Raw genomic sequence first — 11,286 nt, forward strand, 5'->3', positions numbered from 1 at the left:
AGTCGTGTCCAACTCTGTGCGACCCCATAGACGGCAGCCCACCAGGCTCCCCCATCCCCAGGATTCTCCAGGCAAGAACACTGGAGTGGGTTGCCATTTCCTTCTCCAATGCATGAAAGTGAAAAGTGAAAGTGAAGTCGCTCAGTCGTGTCCGACTCTTCGCGACCCCATGGACTGCAGCCCACCAGACTCCTCCATCCATGGGATTTACTGTAAACTAAAGTGCCTTTGTTTGGAACCCTGTCCACCTGTAGACTGCGGGATGGAAGAAATTAACACATCCCCTGCCTGAGGTTAGCCATTCTAGAGATATTTGCTAGATTAATGGCCTTTTTACTTTGTTCATGCCTCTCCCCTCATCTCTGATCCATAAAAATACCTGGCATCCAGACCCTGTAAAGATGATCATTTTGAAACATTAGTCTACCATCTTCTTGGTCAGCTGAATAAAGTTGTAATTCCTTGCCTCAACACCTCCTCTCCAATCCATTGGCCTGTCGTGCAGCAGGCAGAGCAACCCTGGACCTGGTAACAGTAACTCCTTTCTCACCCTTCCAGTCTCAGCTCAGCCGTCACTTCCTCAAGGAGCCTTCTCTGACCACATCTCCCCCTGCCTCCACTAGGTAGATCCCTTGTCCTGATGCAGGCTCGTAAAGCACCATAGCAGTTATCCCAATGAAGACTTCAAATGTATTTCTGTTCATTTGATTAAACTTCATCTGCCCACCAGGCTTGAGTTTCCCTGAAGATGACCCTTTTGTCTCTGTGTGCTCACAGTGGAATTTCCAGTGATATTTCCCTCACGGTGCCTGATAGGAGATGCTCTATTTATGAATTCATTCAATATGTATTCAGTAAAAGAATGAGCAACCTCACAGGAAAAGCAGCCCAGAAGTGAGAGGATAACAGCTTGGCTATCTTTACCAAAATGAAGGTAAAGCAAATAAATTTTCTTCCATGCTGCTTATGGGTCCCTAGCAGGACAAAACAATTAAAAAAATACAGAAGCAAAAATGTTTATTAATAACTCACCCTATCTATAGAGGGTCTCCTGGCATAACCAGGTAGGAGATGTAAGAGTTTAGGAGCACATATACTGGGAGTTGGTACTGCCTCTTTCCTTTAGTGAAATGCAGACAGGCCAAGCTTTACCTCTGGAAAGACAGTCTCCCCCCACCCTGACTTTTCCCATCCTCTTAGAGCCACTCACTTTGCTGGCTGTCATGCTGCCCCTCGGGAGTGGACTGTCCTCTTTAAGCCTCTGATACAAATATAAACTTGGACATAAACCCCTAGGCTTGATGTCTTTCATTGATTGATTGATTTTGACACACTAGGAGAAGGCTAAAACTTTCTAAGGGAGAATAAGAAGAAAATAAGAATCAAGATCACAAAAGTACAAGAGACACAACACAATCCAGAAATTGTGCAAAAGCCCAGCCCCACTTGGTTCTATTCTATTTCCCAGCTCCAACTTGTGTCCATGAGACCATGCCAAGGTAACATCATCGCCACATGGCCACTCCCAACAACATGTTGGGTCCTTCTTGGAGGAAGGCAAGAGACCAAGGCCCTCTCTGCACAGCCCCTCAGGTTCTTTGGGTTCCAGTATGAGTTCTGATTGGGAAGCTAACACCAAGTGTGATCCTGTCCTAAGAGGGATCCACATGCACAGCACTGTGGCTTATGGCTTTTACCCCCTGCAGCTGGTCGGTGCGTCTGCATAGAATGTGAATGCATATATTACAGCAACCAAGCACACAACTCAAGCTGAAGAAGTAACATTGACAGGAGGAGCTGAACCGAGTGGTGGTTGACAGGAAATGGGGTGGCAGGTGTTTGCAGGTCTGCGGTAAGGAACACAAGGTAGTGAGCCCAAGGCTGCATCAGACAGTCTGGAGCAATGAGAAGGACAGTCTTTCAGGGCTGGAAGGTGGGCTGTGGAGGAGCTCATACCTGTATTCATAACACCCAAGAGTCTCGTCCTTTCTTTTGATGTTTAAACATCCAACGTATTGTTGATTTTTTGGTGGGTGCAATAACTTTTATCTTTCTAAAGAAATTGAAAGAGTGACCACACTCATGCAAAGATAATTTCCCCATTGTGTCTTTTCCTTTCCACATTTATCTTAAGATATAGCTCTTCTTTCATGCCTCCATCCATCCTCAATTAGATGTCTGAATTCTCCATACTTATGAGTGCTTACTGCCGAATGGAAGGCTGTTCACACTTGTTGAGTAGGGGGAGGAGAGAGTTGAGTAGAGAAGGTCTGTGCTTGAGGATCTGTCTCTTCGGAGACCCCTCCACATTGCTACTTAGCCTTCTGATTCATTCTTTGTATCACTTCTTCGGTTTTCAAAGTCTGGTGTAGGTGCCTCTGCCTGCCATGCCTCCGTCCTGTAGTCGACCTTTGGGAAACCAAGTAGCTTTGCATTTTCGCCTTCTGGAGCAAAGGCAAACTCTACCTCCCACCAAAACCTCTAAGGCAGGAGGATTCCCCCAACATTAGAATGGGGAACAGACGCTGAGTGGCCAGAAAGAATGACACGTCCCCTGTGACAGTGGGTACTGTCTCTTTCAAGTGTTGTCTTAAACTGGCCTCTTTTGGTCTAGAGATGCTTCACATTCCAGTACAGGAAATTCTCCACATTTACTTCACAAGTGTTTCAGTTCAGTTCAGTTCAGTTCAGTCGCTCAGTTGTGTCCGACTCTTTGCGACCCCACAAATCGCAGCATGCCAGGCCTCCCTGTCCATCACCAACTCCCAGAGTTCACTCAGACTCACATCCATCGAGTCGGTGATGCCATCCAGCCATCTCATCCTCTGTCGTCCCCTTCTCCTCCTGCCCCCAATCCCTCCCAGAATCAGGGTCTTTTCCAATGAGTCAACTCTTCGCATGAGGTGGCCAAAGTACTGGAGTTTCAGCTTTAGCATCACAAGTGTTTACTACACGTCAAAACACTAAGATGCTTGACAAGATATTCACTTGTCTGCCCACCTCTTCTTCCACATGCTCCACTACAGTTTCTAGACAAACCTTTGTATGCTCCAAACCTGTTAGCATTTTCTGCTCTGACGTGTTTGAGAATAAAAGCTCTGCATTCTACCTAAACAACCAAAGGCAATGAGGAGGCCCCAGACTGTATGGCACAGAAAAAAGTCTTTGGGTCACGCCAGATCAGTACAGAACAGCCACAGGGAAATATGTAGAAACAAAGTTTGCAAGTGTCCATTACTTTGATCTAACTTCCCTTCGGCAAAAACTTTGTGGTGGAAAAGGTCTATCTTCTTTTGTCTAACTGTCACAGAACACCAGAATGGCACCTAAGTGGTTCATTTCCACTCTGGCAACTGGCTCTCGTGCTCAGCTTATGCTATCCGTACATTACTGCACAAGGGATTTTATAGTGTTTTATACGTCCTAAGTGCTCTCCAATCATTAATAAGTTATTCCTTCCTGAATCTTCAGGTCAATGTTAACATCTTCCGTTTTAAGAGCAGCCACCTGGATGTAGAGAGTAAGTGCCTGGCCCAAGGTCAGGGGGTGAGGCACTGTCAAACCTGGGACTGTGTAATTTAATAGAAAAAGAATCCAACACTGTATCATTCATCAGAAGAAGGCTACACTTAACCCAGGCCACTTTAACAGTCAAAGGAGAGATGAATTAAGTGCTGAGCTGGTTTGTTTCAAAGCTTGCTTAGGGGAGTACCAGCCAGGTAAGGGTCACTTTGCTGTGATGGGACTTCTAAATCAATCCAGTTCAGCGCCTTGACTGCAGACACTAAAACTGTCACTTGTGATGGCTCTCCCCGTGTTTTTAGGTATTCACAGTCATGTTCTAAAAATGACCTTCTGGGGGATTGATGGAAGAGGTGATTTAGATCCAAGGTCACTAAAATTGACAATAAAATAAGGAATTTCAGCTTTATGTAGTAGTCATTTCTTAAAGGCTATGGGTAGCTGATATTCTATTTATTTTTTCTTACTAGTAGGGTCAATTTAAAATATATTTGGCAAGAATACTGTACTGTTTTGTAGGACTTCTCAGCAAGGGAAGGTTAAAAGCACTAAAAGGAATCCTCAGGCGTTGCCAGGCAAAATCGATAGCTGCTTCTTCTGGGCTTCAGCTTCAGAGGATTGCCTGTCTTCCAATTTTCCCTTCTTGCATTCCTCTGAAAGGCCGAAGGAAAGCTCTAGAAGCGAATTCAAACTCAGTTTCCTTGACTTTCCAGAGATCCCTATAATTAAGCAATTGTGATTTAGTGAGAGAATCTAAGAAAACGGATTCATTCTTCAGTCTCAGTAGAAAAAGCTTCTGCCTAAACTAACTTCTTTGTTCACTCTTGCCTCTGTCCTTTCAGGTACCTATGGATTGTCTCAGCTCTTCACTGTGAGTTATTTGTGAAGCAGCATGAAGCAGTTTTTCCAGAGAAAGCAAGTATGTGGCTATTTGATCCCGAGAAGGTGGAAACGGAGTCTGATAAGTGAATCACGGGGACCAGGGGGCTGGAAGAGGGTAGTCAGGCAGACTCGGGTCACATGTCCTCCCATGGCCCAGAGAGGTAGATCAGCCCATCTGAGTCACATGTACTAAATAAGAATGCAGGAGGGTGACCACCAGCAGAAAATTAAAACGCTATTAGAAATCAAAGGAGAATTAGATGCTGGGCAGACAAAAACAACAGGTGGCACTACGGAAATTCATTTTATATATGAGGAAAATAAGGCTCAGAATGTTTAAGAAACTTAGTCAAGGCCATGTAGGTAGTGGTTTATCCAGGCTTCAAACAAACAGCTTTGGAATCAGACATGTTGGCTATGTGGTCTTGGTTAAGTTATTTAATTTTCTCTGAGCCTTGGTTTTTTCTTGTGTAAAGTGGGAATAATAATACATGTTTCATAAAATTAAATAACACATAAAGAATTTGTCAGGGCCCTTTGTACACAGAAAGCTGGTGGTAATAATACTAGTTACAATGTTATTACAATATTATAATTTTGGCCTATCTTCAGAGCCCATAACTATCACAAAATATGAGTAAAGTTTGACAAGAGTTATTAGTAAACTTAGAAATGTATAAATACTAATGTTTAAGGATCCCAAGACTTTTAAAATAAAGGTTAGAAGTTTAATTAATTCTGATTGCATTCTTTCTCCTGTTTTCTTGTGACCATCTTCTGGTGAAAATATTGCATTTCTTTTTCCTGATTCCACTTTGAAACCTTTTAAAAACTAGGATCTTACTGCTCTGTTTATAAGCAGCCATAACCCCAGAGTGAAGGCACCGATCTCTTTTTGGCTTCTGTTGGGGATCCCTTTCACCTGTGACCAAGATTTCTGCACAGCTTCTAAGCTCGCTCAGTCTGCCCAGGCGGCTCAGTGGTAAAGAATCTGCTTGCCAATGTTGGAAATGTGGGTTGGATCCCTGGGTCTGGAAGATCCCCTAGAGATGGAAATGTCAACCCACTCCAGTATTCTTGCCGGGGAAATTCCATGGACAGAGGAGCTTGGTGGGCTACCATCCATGGGGTCACGAAGAGTTGGACGTGACTGAGCGACTAAATGACAACAGGTTTTGAAACACTGGAAAAAGAAACTTCTGATGATTTAAAATTCAAACCACATACCATCCGTTTTGAAGTAAAACATTGGATGTCAGTCAAGACCCATCTTTTTTCCAATCTGCAGCTCTTTTATTGAAAAATAGTAGTGATAACCTCCACCATCTGACTGTGCTGTGCTGTGCTTAGTTGCCCAGTCATGTCTGACTCTTTGTGACTGTAAGAACTGTAGCCAAGCTTCTCTGTCCATGAGGATTCTCCAGGCAAGAATACTGGAGTGGGTTGCCATGCCTTCCTCCAGGGGATCTTCCCAATGCAGTGGTCAAACCCAGGTCTCCCACATTGTGGGTGGGTTCTTTACCATCTGAGCCACAAGGGAAGCCCATCTGACTACTCAAATATAAAGTGACACAGAGACAAAGCTTATGACATGATCATTTTTATTAGTATGATTTTTTTTCTTGAGGGTATTTTAAGGACGGGGAATGCATGCCAGTCTCAGAATATATTTTAATCATTTTGAGAGTTACATAGAGTCATTAGGACACTCTTTACTATATCATCTTGCATCCATGACAAATATTTTCACTGCTTATGACAATCTGTTATTGTTGAAACTGGCTAAAATTCAATTTAATGCCAGCTTGTGAGCCAGACATCCTGGAATGTGAAGTCAAGTGGGCCTTAAGAAGCATCACTACAAACAAAGCTAGTGGAGGTGATGGAATTCCAGTTGAGCTATTTCAAATCCTGAAAGATGATGCTGTGAAAGTGCTGCACTCAATATGCCAGCAAATTTGGAAAACTCAGCAGTGGCCACAGGACTGGAAAAGGTCAGTTTTCATTCCAATCCCATAGAAAGGCAAGGCCAAAGAATGCTCAAAGTACCGCACAATTGCACTTATCTCATATGCTAGTAGAGTAATGCTCAAAATTCTCCAAGTCAGGCTTCAGCAATACATGAACCGTGAACTTCCAGATGTTCAAGCTGGTTTTAGAAAAGGCAGAGGACCCAGAGATCAAATTGCCAACATCTGTTAGATCATCGAAAAAGCAAGAGAGTTCCAGAAAAACATCTACTTCTGCTTTATGGACTGCCAAAGCCTTTGACTGTGTGAATCACCACAAACTGTAGAAAATTCTTCAAGAGGTGGGAGTACCAGACCACCTGACCTGCCTCTTGAGAAATCTGTATGCAGGTCAGGAAGCAACAGTTAGAACTGGACATGAAACAACAGTCTGGTTCCAAATAGGAAAAGGAGTACGTCAAGGCTGTATATTGTCACCCTGCTTATTTAACTTATATGCAGAGTACATCATGAGAAACACTGGGCTGGATGAAGCACAAGCTAGAATCAAGATTGCCAGGAGAAATATCAATAACCTCAGATATGCAGATGACACCACCCTTATGGCAGAAAGTGAAGAAGAACTAACGAGCCTCTTGAGGAAAGTGAAAGAAGAGAGTGAAAAAGTTGGCTTAAAGCTCAACATTCAGAAAACGAAGATCATGGCATCTGATCCCATCACTTCATGGCAAATAGATGGGGAAACAGTGGAAACAATGTCAGACTTAATTTGGGGGGGGGCTCCAAAATCACTGCAGATGGTGATTGCAGCCATGAAATTAAAAGACGCTGACTCCTTGGAAGGAAAGTTATGACCAACCTAGATAGCATGTTAAAAAGCAGAGACATTACTTTGCCAATAAAGGTCTGTCTAGTCAAGGCTATGGTTTTTCCAGTGGTCATGTATGGATGTGAGATTTGGACTGTGAAGAAAGCTGAGTGCCGAAGAATTGATGCTTTTGAAGTGTGGTGTTGGAGAAGACTCTGGAGAGTCCCTTGGACTGCAAGGAGATCCAACCAGTCCATCCTAAAGGAGATCAGTCCTGGTGTTCATTGGAAGGACTGATGTTGAAACTGAAACTCCAATACTTTGGTCACCTGATGCAAAGAGCTGACTCATTTGAAAAGACCCTGATGCTGGGAAAGATTGAAGGCAGGAGGAGAAGGGGACGACAGAGGATGAGATGGTTGAATGGCATCACCGACTCAACAGACTTGAGTTTGGGTAAACTCCGGGAGTTGGTGATAGACAGGGAGGCCTGGCGTGCTGCCATCCGTGGGGTCTCAAAGAGTCAGACACGACTGAGCGACTGAAGTGAACTGTGAGCCACAGTTAGTGATTGTTCATGCCCGGCTTTCTTGGACTCGAGGGCTCAGCTCTGTCCCCAGGCAGCCCTGTTCCTTCTGGCCTTACATCTTTGACTTTGCCTGCAACTGTGCCAGGGCGGAAAAGGTGCTTAAGGACCGTCTACACCACATCGCTGGGTGAGCCAAACTGCCGGTGAAAGTGCTAGCGGCTCTGAGCCCATCCCTAAGAGCTGTGGGGCAGGGGTGACCCAAGGACACAGACTTTTCTGTCTCAGCTTGGAGACTATGCTTCAAGAGGGCCGGGGGCTCCCAGAAGGAAGCGACACAGAGATGATACAAGGGGTTAAAAAAAAAGAAAGTTATTAGCTCATTTAACTTGGAGAAAGGAAGCTGAGAATAGTTCTGATTTGTGATGTTAAATATCAGCTTTAACCCAGAAATATTTACCAAGAGCCCACTGCACAACTGGGCTGGTGCTACTCCCGAGGAATCCTTGCCTGAAACAGTGTCCCGCTTGTTCTGTCTCCACTGAGGATGGAACAGAGGAAGCGGACCCCGTGGAAGAAGGGTTTCAAAGTAGCTGTGATGGAGCTTTTTGACATCACAAATGCTGCTGCTGCTGCTAAGTCGCTTCAGTCGTGTCCGACTCTGTGTGACCCCGTAGAAGGGAGCCCACCGGGCCCCCGCATCCCTGGGATTCTCCAGGCAAGAACACTGGAGTAGGTTGCCATTTCCTTCTCCAATGCATGAAAGTGGAAAGTGAAAGTGAAGTCGCTCAGTCGTGTCCGACCCTCAAGGACCCATGGACTGCAGCCTTCCAGGCTCTTCCATCCATGGGATTTTCCAGGCAAGAGTACTGGAGTGGGTGCCATTGCCTTCTCCGGACATCACATAATGAGTGTCCATTAAACCCAGGCTGGCTTGCCAGGGGGATGGCAAAGCCCAAAGCATGCCTGGGGCTGGCTTGCATGAATCAGTTCTGGCTCGGTTGAGATGCGAAGTTTACAGCCATCAATTGTCCAAGTAAGGCGAGGGTTGAGATAGGATGGTGTTGTTTTCTCTCTGTGTTATTTTGAAACTTCATTTTTATAAATACTACCAAGAAACCTCTCAGAAGAGTTAAAAACATGTTACTTGGAGAAAAGAGAAGTGAGTAGCTAAACTTTACATGAAGGATGTTACAATGGAAAACACCCAGAGATTTAAATAAACATTTTCAAGTGTTATGAAAAAGGTATTCAAATGTTAAAGGAAATAGCAATCTGAGGACAATACTGAGACTATGACCAATGACAAAATATTTGCTGTCTAATTGTTCATTGCAATTGGTTAGAAAAAAATTACAACCCCAATAGATAATTGGATTAAAAATTCATTAAAAAGGCTTATATCTGGCCAACAAATGAATGAAAAAAATTTTTGACCTGATTCCTTATAAAGCAAAATTCAATATAAATAATGTACTATAAGTCAACTATAAAATGTACAATGTACTATAAAAAATCAACTATTTTTTCAATAATAATTTCCATTGCTGATGAGAAATTAAGTAGCCCATTTGGACATCAAGGTGACTCTTATAGGCAAGAGCTCCTTTCAAAACAGTTTTAGTGGTTCTATTTCCATTTTTGGAAGTCTGTCCTTAAAAACATCTAAATCCAAAACCAGCTTTGCTCAAAGATATTCCTTGCCTTTTCCATAGTCACAAATAAAAGAAGTTTACCATTACCCGTAACCACAAGAAACTGGACATAACCCAGATGTCCAGTGGTAGGTGAATGTTTCGTCAATTGGGACACAGCAACTCATAATGCTGGACAAGAATGGAAGAGAAGTTTTAAGCCGAGTTTTAACGTGGAAAGGGTCACGCTCAGTGTTAAGTGGAAACAGTAGGATACGCCTTGTTCGGCTGTTTACTATGTGGTGAGTAACAGACTCAGTTTCTCATCCATAAAAGAGTAAGTAACAACAGTTATCTTCTTTGTCAGGTTTTTGACTGTTAAGTGGAATTATGTACATAAAGTGCTTAGCCCAGTGACTAGCAAATAGTAAATGCTCCGTAAATTATAGTTTTTATTTTTTGAACACAAGATATAACCTTGGGTTTAAAGAGTCATCATCACAAGATTTTAAGCCAAAATCTAAGCTTAGAATGAAACCTGGAAAGAAATAGGTCAAAAGCAAGGGTCATCTCTGTAAGTATTCAATTATGGGTCAAATATAATTCAATTATTATTTTCTCTCCTTTTTACTTTTTTTGTATTTTGGAGTTCCTCCCCTTGGATATTGCTCCTACTTTTATAACGGATTAAAAAGCCAGTTTTTTTTTAAACTAATAATTTAGTAACGGAATACTACTCCGTCATAAAAAAGACTGAAATATTGCCATTTGGACAACATGGATACACCTAGAGAATATTATACCAGGTGAAGTACATCAGACACAGACAAAGATTACACACTATCACATGTATGTGGAATCTAAAAATGATACAGATGAATCTCTATACAAGACAGAAACAGGCTCACAGATAAAGAAAACCAACTTCTGGTTACCAAAGGGGAAAGGGACAGGGGTGGGATAGATTGGGAGTATAGGATTAACAGACACAAGTGAATTGAAGTGAAGTCACTCAGTCGTGTCCGACTCTTTGCGACCCCGTGGACTGTAGCCTACCAGGCTCCTCTGTCCATGGGATTTTCCAGGCAAGAGTACAGGAGTGGGTTTCCATTTCCTTCTCCAGGGACACAGACACAAACTACCATATATAAAATAGATCAGCAACAAGGATTCACTGTGTAGCACAGGGAACTATATTCAACATCTTATTATAATAGACAATGAAAAATATTCTAAAATATATATGTATATACCATATATAACTGAATCTCTTTTGCTGGACACCTAAAGCAAATGCAATATTGTTAATCAACTATACTTCCATTAAATAAATAACTTAGTTTGTAATACTTTCCAGAAAGAAATACAGTAAGTCACTAAAACTCGGAGAGAATTTACAGACATTAAATTTGGCTTTACTGGACCAAAACTGCATGAATGGCCAGTGGGAACATCAGGTTGCCATTGCCTCCCACCCAGCCCCGCTCCTCAGTCTCCCCATTTTGTTGTTGAGACCATGCTAGGCCACATCTGAAGCTAACCGGGTGTTTATAAAACTGTCTACCCGACTCTTCTTATGTTTTGTTTCTTGCATTCTTTTCTCCAGCAATCAGAGAACTGCAAAGACAGATTTTCCATAAAGAGCCAAGTTTTTATACAACCAAAAGCCTGATTCATCTTGCTTGACTTAATGAATACCCGAATGGAGTTTTATTTTTAAATTCTCAAAAAACTCTGTTCTCTCTCCTTGAGTCAGCAATTAGTGGCTTTTAAAAAAAAAAAAGTTTTTTCTATTCCTTAGGTTAAAAGTTAATCTAAGAAAGGAAAAGAACCTACCAGCAGTTTTTTCCCTAGGGACACGGAAGTATGTAATTTGGATGGCTAAGTGTGTGTGTTCATTCTTTGGTACGTACACCAGCACGTGTGACGCACGGGTCCCTGGGG

Source organism: Bos grunniens, chromosome 23 (genome assembly GCF_055505025.1).
Source record: "Bos grunniens cultivar Pamir isolate PY7600 chromosome 23, Bosgru_T2T1.0, whole genome shotgun sequence".
In the NCBI taxonomy this organism is placed as follows: domain Eukaryota; kingdom Metazoa; phylum Chordata; class Mammalia; order Artiodactyla; family Bovidae; genus Bos; species Bos grunniens.